Below are 22,891 nucleotides of genomic sequence, written 5' to 3'. Positions count from 1 at the left end.
CTTCTGAAATTAATTTTGCTTAATCCCTTTTTACTCTTGCAGTGGGATTTAGGATTTAACTTAACATCACTGATCAAACTCATTCAGTAAGTAGTTATAAAGAAGACATGAGGTTTTGGGTTTTTTTGTTTGTTTGTTTGGGTTTTTTTGTTTGTTTTGTTTTGTTTTTTTGTCTTTGTTTTTTGTTTTGGTTTTCTTTGTTTGTTCATTTTCCCAGAAAGCCAGATTTAATAATCTATTTTCATCACAAGCTTACTAGTTAAGTATAGAGGCAAAGATGCTTAAAATAAAGAACATGTGGAACTGTGTGAATACTTCATAAAAGATAAATGTTAAATATTTGTTTATGCTGAAGTGGATTGAACATAAGCTCCAAACATTAAAGTTGTTTAATGAATTAATACTTTTTTTTGTGAAGGGGAGTAAGTTAATAGTTTAAGAATTCAGCTTTATTCTATTCCAGAATGCCAAAGTGAAGGAAGAAAAATCTTTCATAACAATTGCTAGCAGAATTTTTTTAGCAAAATGTTTGGAAACCATCCATGAGCTGTGTTAAATTTCTCACTACTCTGAACTCCTTTTAACTCTATTAAAAAAAGGTATCTAATAAAAATTAAAGAATAATGGCAGCTTAAGGACAGGAAACTTGAATGTCAAGAACTACACAGTATATTTACTATCTCTAAATTGAAACTAAGTTATACACAGTTAAAATAGTTATATTCTATTTATGGGGCCTGATTGGTTTTTAAAAATCATAACCAAATATACTAACTTTAGTGAAGTAAATCACATAGTCTGTAAGTTAAATAAAGTGAATTATAATAATGCTAAGAGATAAAACTGCAATAGAACCCTTGAAAGTTATATTTTCTTCTTCTTCCTCTCCATAATGTTACTACAGTGGAAAATCTTTATTTGTCCTTCTTTGTTCACACAAACTAGGCACAAAAAAAATGCATAGATGTGAGTAGAGATATTATAGAAAAGGCGTTCCTACTTTTTGTCTCCCCAACTCTAGATGTGCAAGATCTGACTTTATCCAGTTTCATGTGTGGGAATTCTAATTTCACAAAAGAAAGAAGGTTTCATTTAAAAATATGTGAAATTAAGTTCTGCTACTCAAGTCACAGTGATAACTTGCCAGGGAAATGAGCCACCCAGTGTTGACGAAAGTGTAATTTTGATCATTTCAAGAGTAACAGTTGTTGACTGTAGACATCAGTCTACACGTTGAACAACTTGCTAGACCTTCCTAGTCTCTCATTGTCCATTGTGTACTGCATTTGTTATTTCCTTCATGTCTTAAGGTATCTGATAAAACATACAGCCACTAACTACATCATATTACCTCTTGGTTGATGCTTGTGAATGGTTAATACGGTAAGCTAGACACAAAGAAATACACAGAACAGTTAACAATTTTTTTTTTTTTCCTTCTTGCTCCAAAATATTTTAGCAGAGGAGAGGAGCAACTTAGATTTTTCCCTGTTAGCTTCTTCACTTATTTAAGATTAAGACATATTTAAGATTAAGCCTTAAAAATAAGCTTTTAAGAATCCAACACTGGAAAATCAAATTAGGAGTAGTGCAATAAATACAAACATAATGCAAGTCTGATATTTTTATAACCATGCAGACTGAATAGGTTGAGAAAGAAATAAGCCAGCACTGTGAACAAAGCAAGTGCTATCGGCTAGCTTTATTATGTTTGATTTACATGCCTAAACATTTTTAACTGTGTTTCTGCCTCTAAAAGTACATAACTTAAGTGTCTTCCTCTTGTGTTACCAGAATCTTAACATGATTAGCACCTTGTACACAGTGGGAATCTTAGGGTGTAAGAATCAAATAAAGAGCTTAGCCATTGAAGGCGTCTGTTCCCATATAAGAAATACTTCTGTTACACTTAAAATGAATTGCCTGATGAACAATTCACAGTATGAAGATTCGGATACAAAGGGCCACTGCCGTAGGGCTTAACCATTATTATAATGTTTCATCATAGGCTGTGCATTACACGGTGTGTAAAAAGACAAGGCTGAAACACTGATCTTGCAAACATACATGTACTTAAACATTTCAGTAATTCTGTTGAGCTTCGGATTCTTAAAGCTAAGCATGAAAGCATTGCAAGAAGAAAACAAACTCTAAAAAAAGAGTATGACAAGCTAGCTGTCTGAAAAGTATTGGATTTGAATTTTGAAATTGTTTCATATTTGTGTTTCACTACATAAAACTTGAGTGATTGTGGTGTTTCCTGAAAGTTTTCTGCTTATGCTTAAATTACATAAGCAAAACAATAGGATACTGCAAATCAAGTTGCAATAAGTTGTTTGGCCTTTCTGTGTGCCATTTATAAATATCTGCTTCGCATTTGCTGTAAGAACAATAGATTATAACCCAGGGCACAAAAGGAATTACCGGAATCAAAACTTGTCTGTGTTGTAGAATCTCACTATCATGTTCCTTGTGTTAGTTCTGCTTACTGCTGGGTGCTGTGTGCTCTGTGCTTTTTCTCAGCAGGTGGAAAGAGTCTGGTCCTACAGGTGATACTATTAGCGAGCAGATGGAATTTTAGATAGAACATGAACGTAGGGAAGGTTTAGAAATTGAAATGATCAGCCATGCCACCTCTAATATTGTCACAGTGAATGGAAGGTACATTATTTTTAAAAGCAAGATGAATTAGAATTTACATACCATTTTCAATTTGTTGAGAAAGTTAGATAATAAGTAGAAATTTTTAAGCAAGTACAACTGATGTGTGATCTAAACTACACAATTGTCCTTTATGGACAACTGGAGCCTGATTGTTCAGTGCAATAGTGTGAGTCCATCTTGCTTTTGTGGATTTTCAGAATTTATTTATCTGAGGAAAATCTTGGTTTACAAAGCCCAGTTTTAGATCTTGGTTACTATGATAAAGTCACAATAGAAAGATATAAAGAAACCACAGAAATTGTATTTCTGTAGAACAGAGAGAAATGAGAAGGATGAATTTTATGACTCCTGCTGTTTCACGTAGGAAGGGAATGACTTGGAAGTAATGTGTTACTGCTGCTTGTGTCACTGCTCTTCTCACCTGGTCCCTACTGAGCAGAATTCTTTGCTTAACATTTACAGTTTGCTCCAAGGATTCATTCACTTGATTATCTAAAGACTGTAATTAGCTGTTCTTTTACATCACCTTACCATTTTAAATTCTTCCACCTGTCCAAAACCCTCTTAGTATTTGCTGCCAATGTCGTAGGACAACAGACATGGCTACAGGTGAGGGTAAGATAACTAGTTGTGGGGTGGAGGTGCCATTATGGGCTCTCCAAAGTAATCAGTCATCAGCTCTTCAGGGAGAAACCACCACAAATAATGTAGCAAGTCTTGATTCTTGATGTAGAGTAGGTGCAGATGTAGAAGTGGGTGTAGAATATACCAGTATTTTTCATCTTGCAGTTGCTGTTTGTTATCTTCTGGTGGTGCCTGCCTAGCTTCTGCAAGTGAGAGTATGTGGTTTATCTTACACCCATGTAAAACAGAGCATTTGGATTCCAGTACACCGATTCCCATGTTTAGCTTGTCAGCACCATTTTGCTTGGGATTGCAGGAAGCACCATGACTTGAGTGCTTTGACTGTGAGCATGTACTTGACCGTGTTCCTCCTTTTCACTCATCCATTGTGATCAGAAACAGTGTATGCAGCTTGCTGTTTGTACTGCAGTCAGAGTTTCTGCTACTAAGCTTTCTGCTGTTTTAAAATTGTAATCCCTCTGGACATCCTATGAAGCAGAAGTCTGATTCGTCTGCTGGAGAGTTGTCTCTTGATTTTACAGTTTGTACTGGACAGCTACATTTTTGAAGTTGAGTGAAAATGCACATGCCACATTGGCTCATCTTAATCTTAGTTTGAGACTCATTTGGCTTGAGGTCATGCGTTTTTCAGAAGGGAAAATAAAACACCCCGGCATTATTGATGTTTAGCCTACAGTATGGAAGCTTGGAATATGGAACTCCTTATAAGTGGCTTTTTTATGTGTGTTACGATTTCAAGGACAATTATATTGGTTTTTACAATGAAATAACATCCTGTAGGAATTTTGAGCCTAAGCCTTAGGACTTAAAGAAAATCATATACTTTTAGTCTCAATAATGAGAATGATCAAACAGTGATCTCAAAAACATTAAGATTGCTTGTCAAATACTACAGAAAGAGTTGAACTGCTTAAGTTCAAATAATTTTAAGAACATCTTGACTCCGCAGGTTTATTACATAAGTAACTCAGCATAGTCTTTTCGGTAAAATGAAGATAGAGCAAATGTCTGAAAATTGAAATAATGTGAATTGAAATTTCTGACTGTGGGAATATCAAAAAAATACTGTTTTCTGAAGTACCAGCGTCTGTGTGAGTTTGATTATGCTACTTACAGAAATTTTATAAGTATGTCAAGTAATGACAGGATTGGTTCTTCTGACTTTATTAAATAAAGTTTAAGACAGTTTTGTCACTTAACAAAAGTTAGTGGGTTGTTAGTGGGAAGTTGATGAGAGTACCTGAACTATATCTGGAAATCTTTCTTGATCTACAGAATTCAATGGCAATACTTAAACCAGTCTAGAAAGAATTCAGAATTTAATTTTACAATAAGAATAAAATAAATGTGCATAAATCTCTTATTAAAATTATGCTTTCCCCACTTATAGAATCATAGAATCATAGAATAGTAAGGGTTGGAAAGGACCTTAAGATCATCTAGTTCCAACCCCCCTGCCATGGGCAGGGACACCTTGCCCTAAACCATGTGGCCCAAGGCTCTGTCCAACTTGGCCTTGAACACTGCCAGGGATGGAGCATCCACAACCTCCCTGGGCAACCCATTCCAGTGCCTCACCACCCTCACTGTAAAGAGCTTCTTCCTTATATCTAATCTAAACTTCCTCTGTTTAAGTTTGAAGCCATTACCCCTTGTCCTACCACTACAGTCCCTAAGGAAGAGTCCCTCCCCAGCATCCTTATAGGCCCCCTTCAGATACTGGAAGGCTGCTATGAGGTCACCACGCAGCCTTCTCTTCTCCAGGCTGAACAGCCCCAACTCTCTCAGCCTGTCTTCATACGGGAGGTGCTGCAGCCCTCTCGACATCCTCATGGCCCTCCTCTGGACTCGCTCCAACAGCTCCATGTCCTTTTTATGTTGAGGACATCAGAACTGTAGGCAGTACTCCAAGTGACGTCTCACAAGAGCAGAGTAGAGAGGCAGGATCACCTCCTTTGACCTGCTGGTCACGCTGCTTTTGATGCAGCCCGGGATATGGTTGGCTTTCTGGGCTGCAACCGCACGCTGCCGGCTCATGTTAAGCTTCTCGTCAACCAACACCCCCAAGTCCTTTTCTGCAGGGCTGCTCTGAATCTCTTCTCTGCCCAATCTATAGCTGTGCCTGGGATTGCCCCAACCCAGGTGTAGAGCTTTAGTTGTTTTCAAATATGTTTTAATTTACAGCTGGTAGGAAGTATAAGATGTATCCCTAGAAGTACCTTCAAGAGGTATTTTTGTTCGTTTGGCTCATATCCCTTTGTTTCTTGCCCTAGTTAAGTTTTTTGCCTTGCCTTATTCCCTTCACCAGTGATGTCAGTTGTCATGTTTTCTTCCTCCCTGTCCTTGCAAATAGGCCAGTTTATAAGAATAGGTACGCTGAGATTTTCCACAAAATCCTTTTCAAAATGCTTATGGACATTTATGTTAATGTGAATGTGAAGTAGCGCTTACCAAACTCCTGTCAAGTATGTCGTCTTCAAAATCACTACTTGAAATACTGGCCTTGTAAGAGACCACTCATTCTTAGTGGAGGAGAAATGCTAATGCTGTGAAGGAAACAGAGAAAGATACAAACAAAAACTGGGACAAGGATTGCTTTGTGACAGATGGAGGTCAAAATAATGTGTTTAATTCAAGCCAAAATAAATAAATAAGGGAAAGCAACATGTGACCAAATGTTAAATCAGTATGTGCTACTGGAAGCTCTTCTACGGTTCTAAATGACTTTCTGTTCTTTCACCTAACTCTTTATATCATATCTGTGCGTTTATATCTTTATATTTTGCACTAAGAATCACCTTTTCTATAGGTTTAGAAATTACATGTTATATGTGAGGTCGTGCCATAATCTGTATCATACGTCTTGTTGTGTCTCTAACTTTTCTTTAAATACAGTTAAGATTGACAAGTGGATGGTAAAACCTCTGCAAAGCTTTCAAGTAAATTGTTTTAAATATTGGAAAATATTTTTGGGTTTGAATCAGAACTCAAATTGTGGAATAAATGCTGTAAAATATCAAAAATAGTATAAATTGCAGCCTAGGTCAGCACACAATAAAATGTGGTGGATGTTATTAAAATTATTTTTAATTATTTTCTTAAAGCCCCCCTCGTTGTTACTGGAAGGTTGAAAGAACCTAAATTATACACTCATTCTGTGCAAGAATGTTCTACAAATGCTTCTTTTTGCAATAAGCTATTGTTTCATATTTTTAATTTGATTTTGCTTGCTGCTTTGTTTGTATGCTGTCCTCTTTGGCCTTGATACTTCATTCTTTTTTTTCTGTGTTTGCTTTTCATTCTTCTCTATAAAGCAGACAGCATGGGATACAGAAAACAAACTGGAGAAAAATGAATACTCTGAGTATTTGTCTTGAATTACTGAGAAGCATGAAATTATATTGTCATTCATTTGCTTAATAAGAACTGAACACAGTGTCGTGGTTTGAGCCCAGCCGGTAACTCAGAACCACACAGCCGCTCGCTCACTCCCCCCCCTCCCCCCTTCTTCCTCCCCCCGCTCCCGGAGGGATGGGGAGGAGAATGGGAAGAATGCAACTCCCACGGGTTGAGATAAGAGCAGTCCCGCAACTAAGGTATAATACAAAACCACTACTGCTACCACCAATGATAATAACGATTAGTGAAATAACAAGGGGAGAGGATACAATTGCTCACCACCCGCCGACCGATACCCAGCCCGACCCGAGCAGTGATCTGGGCCTTCCGGGTAACTCCCCCCGGTTTATATACTGGGCATGACGTGCTGTGGTATGGAATACCCCTTTGGCTAGTTTGGGTCAGGTGTCCTGTCTCTGCTTCCTCCCGGCTTCCCCTCCTCCCTGGCAAAGCATGAGACTGAGAAAGTCCTTGGTTGGAATAAACATTACTTAGCAACAACTAAAAACATCGGTGTTATCAGCGTTGTTCCCAGGCTGAAAGTTAAAAAACACAGCACTGCACCAGCTACTCAGCAGGAGAAAAATGACTGCTATAGCTGAACCCAGGACACACAGTCTCATGTTCTCATATTTCTGATCAGCGCCAGTGTTGCAGGTTATATGCAGCAGGAAATCATTCTGTGCAGAGACTTTTCTCCTTTAACCTTACTTCAATACTTTGATCTTTTATGTCTTTCAGGTTCATGTTATGGCAACCGGTTTCCCCAGGGGCTTGAATACACATGTGGCTGATAAGGTTGTATTAAAGGATGTAATCCTTACTTGTGGCTATTTAGATCAGATAGATACAAGGTCTAGCTTTCATTATGGTACTGAACATGTCAGCTTTGTAGCACCTTTGGAATCACTTGAAAATGGTAAAGCCAAAATTTATGTTGTTGAGACAGGAAATGTCATGTCATAACCACCATTCCTGAATGTGAAATATCTCGGAAACATTGTGAAACAGGACTGTACCATCATAAAACCAAACCAAACCAAACTACAAAACCTAACCCAACACCCCTCACCCCTCCCCCCCAAAAAACCCCAAACAAAACAAAACAAAAAACCCCATGAACAAACAACAAAGAAAACAAAACAAAAAATAAAACAAGTAAACAAAAACTCCAACAAACCTATAAAAGCAGGACCTTCAGGTACTTTTGGGTTATCAGAAATGACTGGCATGACTGTATTACATCATTAGGTTAAGACTTAGTATCTTTTTCCAGAGTATTTTGCTAATTAAAATCATAATAGTAGTCCACAAACCAAACTGAAACAAACCAAACTTTCTGTCCTTCTGTTCCAAATATATTTCACTTTTGTAAATCTTTTCTTATGTATGCATACATAGTACATATGAATAGCTGCATATATATATACACACAGGCCCCAGAGCAATTGCTGTACACCTGTTTATGTATATAAACACATTGTATATGTTTATGTACATTTGAATATGAAGAATTTGCAGTTAGTTCAGTTGCATGCTGTACAATAGTACAGCACTGTTCATTTTCTAGGGCATCTTAAATGGCATTGGTCTCAGTTACACCTGAAAGGTGTGGTCAAAGAGGATTCATTTGTTTATAAAGAAGATATCAAAGCTAGGTAGAATGAATCACTCTTGGAGAAGATGATGCTTTTCTCTCAACTAAAGGGAAATCTAAGGCTAGATGTCTACCTCTTAGGTGGTTGAATCACATTCAGTAAATTCCACCATATATGCCTTGCATCAAATTTCTTGCTGTTGTTCTGCTGACTTGTCTTCTGGTTAAAGACTAATTGTACATTTGTGTGTTTTTATCACTGAAATACAAAATTATAACTTCATCTTCTGAGAAGAAAGCATGACTTGTTTGTTAAGCAAGAACGACAGCACTGTCACAGAAATGACTGAAATCTTCAGAAGGGAATCTGCTGGTGAGGGCTAAAACAGCTGAGATGGCAGTTGGGTATTTTGTCCTTCTGACTGAAGGAAAAGAGTAGAAGATCATGAGAGTGAGAGATCTCTGTCAGTAGTGAGTTGCTCTGAAAAAGCAGAAGAGACATATTGTCACCTACTTGTCATGATTTCCATGACTAGAAAGAAGATATTATGAAAGAAAATCCTTAAAACTATGAACATTTCTCTGTTCCTTAATTTTGGTAGTGTTTTATTTAAATACAATATTCTGCAGTAGATATGTTTTGTGGTAGAAAAGGATCAGTCCTTATTCAAGAAATAAAATTTGGCCTTTTAAAAAGTCTGATTTTTCTCTGACAGGTTGTCACTGGAGAACCTTTACCTGTAACTATGAGTGATGGGCAGGATTTGATATATTATTTGATATATTTAGGTATATTTGGGTAAGTAAAGAGTATTTCTTTTTAGAAATAATTCACTAGTTATTTTCATCACTTGATGTGGATGATAGAAGGTGTGTATAATACGAGGGAATCATTCAGTGATGTAGAAAACAGTTTTTCCGTGAAAAGAATCTCAAATCTTCATAATTTAGCAGAGTTTGCTTTTTTTCTTTAGGAAGAAAGACAGCTTTCTTAAGTCTTTCTTAATTACCAGAGCATATAATTTAATGTTTCCATTGACTATAGCTATTCTAATACTCGAAAATGCTGAGTGCAGTTTATTTATCTTGCAGTAGTCTTGTTAATCTGCAGTAAGTCATCTCATCTCTTTCTGTCTCTGATGTAGGATTATGATGAAAATCTACTCTCCTTGCTGTAAATCCAGTAACAAAACCACTGTTGAGTGTATTCTGTTTGTATTTATGCCTTCTGGGAACCATCCATACCATTCTACCTATCAAGTAATGCATATGGTTGTATTTTCATCTGAGTTATTAATTCATTCCAAACTACATGTTTTTCCTTTTGGCTTTAACGGTCTAGTTATCTGTGGTTTACAGCCATGGTCAAGATAATTACTTTTGAGTCCCTACCATAAAGAGAAAAAGCCCTGTGCACTGCGGTGACTGTGCTTGTACTCGTGCGTAAAGAGAGGGCATAACTTTTCTTACATATTTGCTGACAATGTGACATTTAAAAATGTGTCAATGTATTGCAGTTATAAGGAGAGGTTTTCCCTATCTCTTTCTTACTAGGATGTGCCTATTAAGAGAAGAAACAATGCAACATCCATTTTCTTTTGCCTTTAAGCACTGTGTAGGAAATTACAGAACCTTTTCTCTGGCGGATCCATCCACTGTGTTAAACTCATTAACCATGATACAATTAAAACAAGAATTCTAATGCAAAGTGAATGAAAGAGAATAGCAAAACACCAAGGCCTGGATTAATTCTCTCTAATGCTAGATGTTTGACTGTGGTGTGTCTGATGTGCAGCCAGCTGTTCTAGTCTTTCTTGCAGTGGATGGAGAGAAAGCATCCTCTGAGGCTGTGAAGGTTTGGATAGGATTGACTGTGCAACAGAAGTTCTTGTCTCTCCAACAACTGTAAAGGGAGCCGAAGGCAACATTCTTCTTATCCCATGAGGCTGTGTGTCCACTAAGTTCTACTTGCATAACCCTTGCAATCAGAATTCATAGTGAAGCATAGTTTTAGTGGCCTTCTGTTGAGTCCATCTTCAAAACACATCTGTTGTTCCTTCTCCATAACTAATACATCTGTGACTGAGGGTTCCTAGGTCAAGATAACATTAATTATCAATTGCTTTATCATAAACCATATCAGTGCCATCAAGTCAGAGGTGACAGAGATAATGGGAAGCAAATCTGTCTTATGGGAGCCAAGCTAATTATGAAGATTAGTACTGCTGTGTTCATGTGATGTTAGTGGAATAGTCTGCATTCCAAACAACAAAGTATTCTTTAAAATAAAGTGTTCCATTCAAAAAGCCCAAAGGAAAAAATGTAGAACTAGAATAGCCTGCTCGAACATCCATACCACACGCTTATCATAATAAGTCAGTTATAGTCATCCCATCTTGGAAGTGAAATCTGAAATACAACAGATAATAATGTTTTACACTCAACTAGTTTGTCAAACAGAGAGTTCTCTCATTGTTAACCTATATTTACCCTATGTTTACTATAGATGTATATTAACCTGTTTTTATTATTGCCTGCTTTAATTGCTACAACAACATCAATACCGAGCTTACAAAATAATTTAAAAAATAGTGTAAAATAAACCTTTTAAACGGTGCAAAATATTTTTTCTCTTTCCCTGCACAAGTATCTTCTTGAACGAGGGAATTCCTGCTCACAAGAGGAAATCAGGTGTTTTTTGTCTCTGTAGGTCCAGAACAATTCATTAGCTGTGCGTCCGGTCCATGTCAGAAGCGTGTTAACCTTGGGCACTAGACCAGAGTTATCTTGAAGGAAAATGCAACATATGGGAAGACAGAAGAAAATTTGTGTTGTGAGAGGTTCTTTTTATGAAATATAGAGTCTCTGTGAAAGCTGCCCAGAAAATTAGAAAATTGAAATTGATCCAAACTCAATGGATTAATAGACACACTTCAACTAGCAAGAGAGTCGACAGACAAATTTCCATGTAGTTGCTACAATAAGGATAAAGCACCCAGTTCTCATCTTGCACATTAGTTGTTTGAAAAATTGCTTCATAAAATTAAGTTGGGCTGTGCAGGTCTTGTATCTTGTTAAATTCATTTTGATGGCCACATGGAACAAGTAAAAAGTCAGTGCATGCCTTCTTTTCTGCTTAAACCTTAAAAATTAAGCCTGCTGCTGTGGTGTCTTCTTTTATTTATACATTTATTCCCTAGGTATTTTCCTGATATCCCACATATCCTATAGCTAGCTACCTGCTAGATTTAAATTAGTAACAAGATTTAAATTTCTGAAATAATTATCTAGCAATCTCTTCTGAAATGTAGAAAGTAAAATCTTGTTTTTCTTGAGTTTGTAGTAGATTCCAGCTAAACAAGTTGAATGGACATGTGTAGTTGAGTTGCCTTGTGTTCACATGGCCCTGGGTACAGGATGCTAGGAGACTTACTCTTTTGGGATTACAGTTACTGACCAAAATGGATGCTTAAATATTGTTTGTATGAAGAGAGGTTTGAGTTGGTGTGAGTGAAGATCTCTCACCCTGGAACAAAAGTACTTTGGTCAAATCAGACTTTAGAGTTCAGGCGTAACGTTAAAGGACTAATAAAGGTATTATGGAAAGTCATGTCTGTTTTATGAAACCAATATAATTTATAACAGAATATCATAAATCAGACTGGGAAATATAAAGTGTTACTGGTTAGCAAAAATGTTTATGTATCGGGAACTTGTTCTGTTGTGAAGACAAGTGTAATGATATGAGTGCAGAGATACAAGACATCATTTTCTCCATCCACCTCTGGGTATGATTTGTTCAGAAAACACTTGTGTACTGGGCCTGACAGGGATAGAATTAATTTTCTTCACAGCAGCCTGCATGGTGCTGTGTTTTAGATTTGTGACCAAAACAGTACTGAAAACACACTGATGTTTTAGCTATTGCTGAACAGCGTCAAGACCTTTCTTTGTCACTATGCTCCCTCCCTCCCCTTCTGCCACAGTGAATAGGTAGGAGGTGGGCAGGATGGTGGGAGGGCACACAACCAATCACATGACCTGAACTAACCAGTGAGATATTCCATGCCATATAGCATTGTGCTCAGCAAGAAAAAAGAAAAACAGGGGGTTTTACTTCAGTTAGCCATCTTTGCTCAGGATCTGGCTGGACATCGATCTACCTGTAGGAGGTGGTGATCCTTTGTATCACTTGTTTTGTTTTGTTTTGTTTGGGTTTGTTTTGTTTTGTTTTGTTTCTCTCTTCACTTACTCTGCAGTTTCTGTCTCAATCCCCACATTTTTTTTCTTTTACTCTTCCTTTCCTCTTCCTCTGTCCTACTGAGGGTGGGAGTGAGTGAGTGGCTCAGGGGTGGTTAGCTGCTTACCGGGGTTAACTCACAAAATCTTGCTAGTCTAATAATTTGCTTGCCTCTCCCCTATCCCACATGCTATTAAGACCTAGGGACTGTAGGCCTCAAAGGTACTGTACGATATATATAATACTTATTACAAGTTTGGGAAATGTATCTCATTTCTTACTCAGATTATGCATTATGTATCACTTGGTTTTACCCTTTACTGCCTGCTTGAAGTCAAAGGGCTAAGTGGGGAATTGGTGTGTGCAATAGCCAAAAGAAGCCTGAAAATTCAAGAAAGCATTATTATTTTCTTTTCAAGGTAACTTTACAAAATAGGCCATTGTTAGAAGATTCTATGCCTAAGCAGGATTAGAATTGGTAGATTTTGTTTGCACTGGCTGGAGCTTGGGATGTTCAGACCATGGAAAGATTACTGGCAAAAGTAAGGGAGAAGGTCCACAAATGGCAGAGGTCCTTTCTGTAGATTTCCTACAACAGCTAACAAAGCTGTAAGTTCCTTGTGCAGCAGTTCCTTTCTGGGAGGCATGTGGGTGACATCAGCTGGTCAGTAGATGTTCCTCTTGTTGATTTGTTTGAAAGAGGAACCTGTTTTGCTTAGCTTAGACTCTGTGCACTGTATTCAGAAATAAATGGCACTTGTGTTGAAGTCTCTGTTACTGTGTGTTTACGACCAGCAGTTACCTACTGCAAGAATTAGCAGAGGCCAAGTTACTTAGATCAATTGATAGTCGTCGGAGTAAAATCTAGAAGACTGAATTAAGTTCAGGATCTGATGAAAACAAAAGAATAAACAAAGGACTGGGAAGAAGGCTGGGGAAGTCAGAAGAGCATATTGCAAGACAATGCTCGCCTATGAATATTGAAAATATGCATGATGTGTAGAACAACAGTTGGCTCCTGTGCCAAAGGAAGTCAGGTAAACTGTTAAGAGCTTGCAATACTTGTCTTTATATTGACATTTCAAGTAATACATCCAGACAACAATAAGCTTTGGACCATTTTCTCATGGGACCTGGCATTTGCAGTTAAGACTGGGAACTGATTTTATATTCTTGCTTTAAGTGTCTGCCCACAGAAAATAGGTATTATAGTGTTTAGCATAAAGGAATGCTATTTTTTGAGTGAGCAGTGTGCTGTGTAATTTTATATCTTCTAAGAAAAAACCCAAATACTGAATACCTTCAGATTTTGAAAACATTTTTTTTCGTCACTAACAAGTTCACAAATTTCACATAGGTATTTGCAAATATGTCTCACTTTCTTCTGTGCACTTCATAGTCTGTGAGTGGGGACAGACCCATATAGAAGCTCTGTAGATGGATCTTTAATGCTTCTGCTTGTTTCATACAGTAGTGCTGGGGGGAAGGTGTCTGGCCATTCATATGTCCACCTGCCACCAGCTCAATAAATAGACATTAGGCTGATTTTGCAGTCTCTGTATGTTGTTTGGATCAAAGCTTTTGCTGAAAACTTTGGATTTACTGTAGATATTAGGATATTGAGTTCCGTATTCTCCAAAAAGGCTAAATGTCATTACATATCTTGTTTTACCTCACATTTGCTCGGTGGTGATATTTAAGCATGAGGTTATTTTTGTTATTTTTAAAATATGCAATGGATATGAAGCAAGGCTTGCGTGTACACAAAAATCAGTTTCCTGAGATGTTTTGCTGGTTTAGAGACATGAAAGCAGTAGCATATTTTGTAAATATTAGTTTAAAATTATATTAAAGAACAAAGTTTGCTGTAACTTTTAACTACCTGCAGTTAATTTCTTGCTAAGAATCTAGTTATCCTCAGAAATTTTCTTAGGTTGATGTTCAATTTTCTCAGCCATGTTTCATTACAAATTGTGACACCTCAACACAGGTATTCCTTTAAATCAAAGGAAGGAACAATTAATTTTATAACGTATTTCATTAGCAGATTATTTGTTTTATTGAACTCCATATCAATATAAGATTTTTCTATAATGGTTTTGTTAATAGTAGTTGTAATAATGAAGGCAGCTGTAAATTAATCCCTGAATACAATCTTAGCAGTCTTGTTAATTTCCTAAATGTCTTTTTCCACTTCTGTATTTCCTCTGTTACACTGACAAAGACATTCTGTGATTTTACAATTCTATGTTTCTTTCACTAACTAACTGCCTTGGCCATCCAGGCATCTCTAACATCAAACAAGAGCTGAAATAGCCCTTGTTTTTCCTGGTATTTTCTTGCTTCCAGATTTGGATATGCTAGAACTCACAACTTCTAGTGATAAAAAACAGAATAAGAAAATGAAAGGTAGAAGCTGTTGATGGAAAGAATATGAAAACCAGATACCTATTTTTCTCGTCCTTGCTTTCGTTACACAAATGCTAAATGCACGAAAAAGTGACACGCTCATATAATGTATCTAAAAATCTCATAAGGCAGGTTTTAAGCTTCTCGGGCAGAAGAGGAGTACAATGGGAGGAACATAATTTAATATTTATGTTTATGCAAGTTAATAAACATCAGCATTTTCTTCTGTTATTTCCAGCATCTTTGGATTCCAAGAACCTGAGAGTAGTTCAGATTTTGGATATCTCTCTCTCTCTGACTCTCTCACATCTCTTCTTCAGCATGAGTAGTTTTGGTCTTTTATCTGAAGCTGCTGTCTTTGAAAGAAATTTACAGGTCAAAGACTTTGTTAATTTTTTGCTTAATGATATTGCAGATTGCATCTAAGACTACTCTGGATGTACAGGTTGTGAGTTAGCATTAGGTTTCCCATGAGGTCTTTGAAATGATCACACTTTTCTTTATATGATTAAGATCATGGAGTCTACATCATGGGCAGGTTTCAGGCTAGTAGGGCATGAGCAGCACATACTATACATTCCTTTGTGTTCTGCCTTGATTTATGCTGCATGCCATTGTTTTTTTTATCCTTCTTGTGAAATGGCATGTATCATCTACAATTGAGAAAGGAGCCAGTCCCAACTGTAGATAGCTATACACAAAAAAAGCTGAGAAGATGGAATTCAGAAATCTTTTCTGGTGTGTTACAGATATGAGATGTACACCAGTCCTCCTCTCTGCTAGTTTGCTATTTGTACACAGAGAGCAAGGTCCAGAGAAGGAGACAGGGTGCTTATGATAAGTAAAATTGGGTTCGGTGTAAAGATTAATGACACAAGAGACATGCAGTGGAACTTATTAGCCCAGGAGCTTAGCCTGACAGATGGATTCTGGGCTTCTACTAAAAGGATACAAAAGGTATAAAACTGAAGTGATTTAATGAGAAAAAGAATAATACTTTAGACTTCAAATGTCACCAAATCAGCAGCTGTCTCTGTCAATGTTTCATTACTTTCATTTATTAAAAGTGAAAAGTTTGAACCTCAGTATAACTTACTTTCACCATTTATTTATTTACCATTAAACCCCTGGTTTCTTGGACATCCCATTGGAGAGATATTTTTTAGTATTCTAGAACACTTTTGAGAATTTATTTTAATTAGAAACATAAATTTTCTGAAGTATTTTAAGGACAGAACATTTTCTTGGTCTAAATCTAATTTATAATTGTCTAGATTTTATTCCAAGTGCTTTTTTCTTATTAAACATGGATAAAATGCTTACTACAAATCAGTAACATTTTGAGAATACTTATTTTCAAGTAAGACTGGGCAACTTTGTTAAGAGTCACATACATTAAATTAGTTCCATGTCTTGCAGTTAAAAGAGTGATAAAGACTTATGGACCTTGAAATCCTGTCATAATTTTAATAGAGGGTTACTGTTCTATCCAGAATATGTTGTTATGAAGAGGAAGCATTTTACCCTACTTTTTCAATTCTGTTCTAAATAATTTCATATAGTAACTATATCCACCATTACACTGTTGTAACTGAATAGAACTCTTTTAAAAAGATGGATGAACACACAACCTGATTGTATTTGTTCTTGCTGAATTGTCAATGGTAATTAAGGAAGTACACTAACATTTCACTTTGTAAAGAAATCTCTTTTGGTAGCTATAGAGGACTTACTTTGACACTTCTTTTGGTAAAAATGGTCAATGTACACATTGGAGTATTTGGAATAATGAATATTTTCTGTTACAAAAAGATTTAACAGCTATTAGCTGTATTATGTTCACTACCAGGTCAAAGGTACATTTCAACAATTCTTTGTCAAATTTGCTTGCAGTGGAAACTGATGCAACTCCCACCTAAATAAGTACAAATTGCACTGGGGTTTGTTTGTGGGGGTTTTTTTGTTGTTTTTTTAAATTAATTACTGATTTTTTTCTACAGTTCTTGAGCAAAGTTCTAGATTTGGGAACTAACGTAATTCCTTGTAAATAGGCACAGGTAATGTTTTTTTGTCCTGTGTGCAAGAAAGAATTGTAAAAGCCTGCTCCCACTTCCTGATCATTCTAAAGGTTTCGTTAAGTATACTGTATGGTTTTGTATTGTATTGTGTTTTACTAGTGTTTTTCCAGCACTGCTTTTAGTATGAGAACTCCAAGTAAAGTAAATTGAAGTTTTGTTCTTGGTAGAAAAATGTAGAAAATAATTAAATACAGTATCTTTTGCATTGTTGCTGTTGCTGTGACAGTGGAAAGAAACCCTTTTGTGTCACGTAAACAAGCTCATCAAACACATTTAATGTTTCCCGCAGTCATCTTTTATGCCTTTCCTATTAGTAGTGGTGGCTTATTTATTCTATAGTTGTGTTATCATAATACTATATGAATTTTAGTGAGGAAGGTGTGGCTGTTCTCATTGGTCATGACTCCTATCAAACTCTGACATCTGAATTTTGAAATTACTCAGAGTCCACAGGTTTAAAAAGATTCATTAATATTACCAATTTAAAAGTATATGCTATATCTGAACGTGCACAAGTCGATGGGACCTGATGAAATCCATCCACGGGTCCTGAAGGAGCTGGCGAATGAAGTTGCTAAGCCACTGTCCATCATACTTGAAAAATCATGGCAGTCAGGTGAAGTTCCTGATAACTGGAAGAAGGGTAATATAACCCCCATTTTCAAGAAGGGGAAGGTGGAAGACCCGGGGAACTACAGACCAGTCAGCCTCACCTCTGTGCCTGGCAAAAACTTGGAGCAGATTCTCCTGGAAAGCATGCTAAGGCACATGAAAGACAATGAGGTGGCTGGTGACAGTCAACATGGTTTTACTAAGGGGAAATCCTGCCTGACCAATTTGGTGACCTTCTATGATGGAGCCACGGAACTGATGGTCAGGGGCAGAGCAGTTGACGTCATCTACCTGGACTTGTGCAAAGTGTTCGATACTGTCCCGCACGACATCCTTGTCTCTAAATTGGAGAGATTTCAATTTGATAGATGGACCAGTCGGTGGATAAAGAACTGGCTGGATGGCCGCATGCAAAGAGTTGTGCTCAGTGTCCAGTTGGAAAACAGTAACGAGTGGTGTCCCTCAGGGATCGGTGTTAGGACCTGTCCTGTTCAACATCTTTGTCGGCGACATGGACAGTGGGATTGAGTGTGCCCTCAGCCAACAAAGTTTAACCAAGCCAAGTGCAAGGTCCTACACCTGGGTTGGGGCAATCCCAGGCACAGCTACAGGTTGGGAGGAGAAGAGATTCAGAGCAGCCCTGTGGAGGAGTTGGGGGTGTTGGTTGATGAGAAGCTTGATATGAGCTGGCAGTGTGCACTTGCAGCCCAGAAAGCCAACCATATCCTGGGCTGCATCAAAAGAAGTGTGACGAGCAGGTTGAAGGAGGTGATCCTGCCCCTCTGCTCTTGTGAGACCTCACTTGGAGTATTGTGTACAGTGCTGGTGTCCTCAACATAAAAAGGACATGGAGCTGTTGGAGCTGTCCAGAGGAGGGCCATGAGGATGATAAGAGGGCTGCAGCACCTCCTATATGAAGACAGGCTGAGAGAGTTGGGGCTGTTCAGCGTGGAGAAGAGAGGGCTGTGTGGAGACCTCATAGCAGCCTTCCAGTATCTGAAGGGGGCCTATAAGGATGCTGGGGAGGGACTCTTCCTTAGGGACTGTAGTGATCTGACAAGAGGTAATGGGTTTAAACTTAAACAGGGGAAGTTTAGATTAGATATAAGGAAGAAGTTTTTTACTGTGAGGGTGGTGAGGCACTGGAATGGGTTGCCCAAGGAAGTTGTGAATGCTCCATCCCTGGCAGTGTTCAAGGCCAGGTTGGACAGAGCCTTGGGTGACATGGTTTAGTGCAAGGTGTCCCTGCCCATGGCAGGGGGGTTGGAACTAGATGATCTTAAGGTCCTTTCCAACCCTTACGATTCTATGATTCTGTGATGCCTAGATACCTGAAGGTCTATCATGTATTCAGGTAAAGAATTCAGAAAGCTACAGACCAGTACTTCAGTCTGTTGAAGATACACTAATATGTCTGTAATATCAGGTAGGTATCTGCCACTTGTGCTTAGCTTATACAGTTCACATTTGGCAAACATATTATACAGCATTACAGTTCTTAATTATTTTTCCTCAAAGGTGTGTGCAGCAGATCTTTATTGCTTTTTTTTAATGTACATTCTACTGTCATATCTTCTCTCTGTGAATAAATTAATGTTTGGCTCTTATTCAACAGCACGCCCATTTTCTGACAACAGATCAGGTTTGTTAGCAGTATCTTGGAGCTTAGGGGTAGAATCATAGAACCATAGAATGGTTGGGATTGGAAGGGGCATTAAAGATCTTTTGGTCCTTTCCCGATTGGGAAGGACACCTTCCGCTAGATCAGGTTGCTCAAAGCTCCATCCGTCAATGTGGTTTCTTCATTCAAATGTGGTTTCATAATGTGAATAATCTTTTAAAGTTTTTGAGTTTAAATTTTATATCCATAAAGATTATTTCCTCCCCCTTGCCTTTTATTACCTCGCTAGCCTTTAATTTCATCTGTTTTCTGCAAGCCTTTCTTTGTATCTTCACAATCCCTCAAGCTATACTGTTCCTCTTTCTTACTCTTTCCTTCATGTTGCAATTTTTCTGCTTTTTATTTATATTGAGATGTATATTTATATTAAGAATTTATATTTAATTGGTTTTTGGTTTTTGGTTTTTTTTTTTTTCTTTTTTTTTCTGTATTCTCCACAGTCTTCACCTAATAAAATTTTTTTTTTCTTTCTGTTCACATATTAACTTCATCCTCGTTCTTTGCCTGCAGATCCTTTTTGGTATAAATAAAGGGTGTGTACACTGTTCCTCCATCAGCCATGTTCTAGGATATCTGGCTGTAATTTTGTTTTTTTTTTTTTTCCCAACTGCTTTTCAGTCAGTCTCTTCATATCTATCCATCCTCTTTCTTCTCTGCTCATCTCTCCATTCTGAGAGTTTCAGCTCACCAGTCTAACAAAAATTCTGCTATTGAAAATCATGTTCTTCTAACCACATAACTTCTCTCTTTGAATCCTTTTATGTTCTTTTACCTTCAGAGTCAGATTTCTTCTCTTTCCCTTCTAAACTGTACTTTCTGATCTGCTGGCCTCAGCGTCATGCTCCAAATACCTCCTAATTATATGTTGCTTTGCTCTTGTTTTAGCTCCCTCTATCAGCCTAAAGTTTCGTCTCCATCAATTCTGCTCTTCATAACAGTGCCCCATTTCCTCTTGGTTAAGGGCGTTGCTATTTTATGAGCACCTATTGCCAATCTTAGAAAAACATCTCTCCTTAAGTCCCAGTGCATCACAGAATACTTTTCTGATTTGTCTGTCTCTCCAGTGATAACTGTGCTCTTTTTTTACTGAAGCTTTACGCCATACCTGATTTTATGAAAGATTCTCTGAAGAGCTGATTGTAAAGTGCCATGTAAAAATGCAGTGTTATAGAAAGGATAATTAATCTTATTATGAATTAATATTATTTCAGACAAATTTAGAAATCCTTCTAAGATACTTATGCTTTGTGCTTTTCATCTCTTTTGGCTCTCACCTTGTAATGTACTTTCCGCTTCACTAAAAGTATGATAATGAGGCATGCATAATTGAAATGAAAATCTCTTCAGAACCCCTTCTGATTGAATATGTTGAGAATTGTAATCAAGCACTCCCAAAGATACCGAAAACTATGCATATTTATGCACAGCAAAAGTCTGGGCTCTGCATGAGTTGCTTAGTTGGCCGACATACTGTCCTTTGAATTATTCTAATTACAAAAAAGTATCAGGGATACACTAATGGGCAGTAAAAGAAATCAATAACCTTTCATATGCACAACAAAAGAGCTCTGTATATGAAGTACTTAAATGAGAGTGGTACTTACTGGATGCATCTTGTGTACGGAAATGGTCTCCAAAGGAGCAGAAAATCCATAAGAACAAGAAATCTGTATGTATCTGATAGAGCCCAATTTTCTTTACACATGCATTTTTCCCTGTTACTGTAAATACTTATGCTCTTAACTTGAATTTTGAAGCAATTATTTCCTGACTTTTGGGATAGCGATGCATGACCCTCAACATTTCAGTTCTGATCATGAATATTTTTTCTGACAAGTTTCTTTTGTTTAGGAGGATTCTTTTGAATAGTGAATTTCTTTCTCTGAATTGTGGATGTTACTAAGTTCTATAATACATGCCGTGCTTTGAATGAATAATTACATATGTAGACAATGTGAAATATAAATGTGTTTAAAATATTAATGCAAGAAAGCCAGTGCCTGAAAAGTTAGGAAATGGCAGCAGTAAGATTCTCTGTGCAACCTTAACACGATTTCTAATCCATATTTGGGTGAATGTCTAATTGCACAATGAGCTATTAAAAACCAAAGTACCTCACTGAATGCATAAGGTAGAGAGTACTGACCAAAGGTGTAGTAACGGAACATATTCTTCTTACATAGTGTCAGTGTGCCATATTTATTTTGACCAAGCGAGACTTTTTTAATGAATACTGTCATTAGCTGGTTTTTTTGCACTCGTATGGTAGTTTCAGGATGCTTTATTATATTAACAGGTTTCTTTTTATAACATACCTGTTAGGTATTTTCCCCTTCACATACATGTAAAAGTCACAGAGAAAATGATCAAAGTCAAAATTGTCAAAGCTGACAGCTCATTATTTCAGACTATTTTGATGCTGTACTACATTATTTCTTCAAAACAGGCCTCTGTTACTAGTTAAGTAAACAAGGTACTAGCAGGATCCCAGGGGTTGAATCATATTATGAGACTATTATGATAACACTAGAAACATATCGAAGCTGCAGGTGACACCCATGGTTTATGTTTCTTGTCCATCACCATGCAGGGACTGCGTGGTCATACCAAGAAAAGAATCCAGTATTTCAGAGTAGCGTTTAACTGACCTAACTACAGCACTGCCCATTGCTGCCTTGCCATGCTCAGGTGTGACTGAGAAATTCATCCTGAGCGCACAGTCTGGCCAGTGCAACAGGTGACACAGAAGTTCTGTGGGGAGAAAAATGGTATATGAAAACACACAGTTAAGCACATGTTAATGTATGTATACCAGGAACTCAAAGTAATGTGTCATGGTGACTTGGTGTTGCTGTTCACTGTCTCTGGAGTACTTGACTGCAGCTGTAATTTATCTGCTTTTTAGGTTTGGGGTTTTTTTGATTGCTTGTTTTTCATGTGCATTTAATGTGCTTTATTTCTAGCATATCTTGGGTTTTTTTTTGTGTTGGTGGGGTTTTTTTTGGGTTTTTTTTTTCTTGGTGGGTTTTTGTTTGGTTGTTTTGTGGTTTTTTTTCCCTCTGAAGAAGCTGAAAAATTAAGAGATTTAGTCAAACATTCCTATTCCCAGTTTGGTTTAGGTATTTTCATTTAAACACTTCAAATATTGCACAGCACAGCCCTCAGTGGATGGAAGTAATAATGTAGGTGGAAGAGGTGCAAGCCTTTTTTCTCGATAGAGACTTGTTGCTGGTCAAGAACAGAGGCATACTTTCTGGACTGGTTTTGCAGCTTTTTGCTAGATAGCATGGAAACCATGAAGACTCAACACTGGTTGATTCTGAGCCTGTCGAGCCACATCCTCACTTGGTTACAGACTTTTTTTGTCTATTCTCTACTGCTGTTTTGTTCCATCTTTTCCTATCACCGCCTGCCTGGATCACATCTTTTCATCAAGCACTTTGGGCACCAGCAGAATGAATATAAGAAGGAAGAGTATTTAAATTTATCTGTCTATCTATCTATCTATCTATCGATTTCACTGTGGTGGATTAAGGAGCCTAAAGAAATAAGTCTAGGGACAACTC

The 22,891-nt window shown here is 37.4% G+C and overlaps 1 protein-coding gene across 7 annotated transcripts in view; it reads left to right on the top strand.

Moving 5' to 3' along the window:
* The window catches only part of SNTG1 (syntrophin gamma 1), a 325,021-nt gene that overhangs the window by 91,868 nt on the left and 210,262 nt on the right, over positions 1 to 22,891 (top strand). Inside the window, exon 1 of one of the 7 annotated variants that reach the window (XM_030499488.1) lies at positions 7,465 to 7,506. The exons of the other annotated variants lie outside the window; for them this stretch is intronic. The gene's annotated coding sequence lies outside the window, so the exon portion shown is untranslated. Of the gene's footprint in view, positions 1 to 7,464; positions 7,507 to 22,891 lie in introns of those variants that run through there. 7 annotated transcript variants of the gene reach the window in all.

The sequence above is a fragment of the Strigops habroptila genome, chromosome 1 (genome assembly GCF_004027225.2).
Source record: "Strigops habroptila isolate Jane chromosome 1, bStrHab1.2.pri, whole genome shotgun sequence".
Lineage (NCBI taxonomy): Eukaryota > Metazoa > Chordata > Aves > Psittaciformes > Psittacidae > Strigops > Strigops habroptila.
This window is presented reverse-complemented; position numbering and strand designations above follow the sequence as displayed.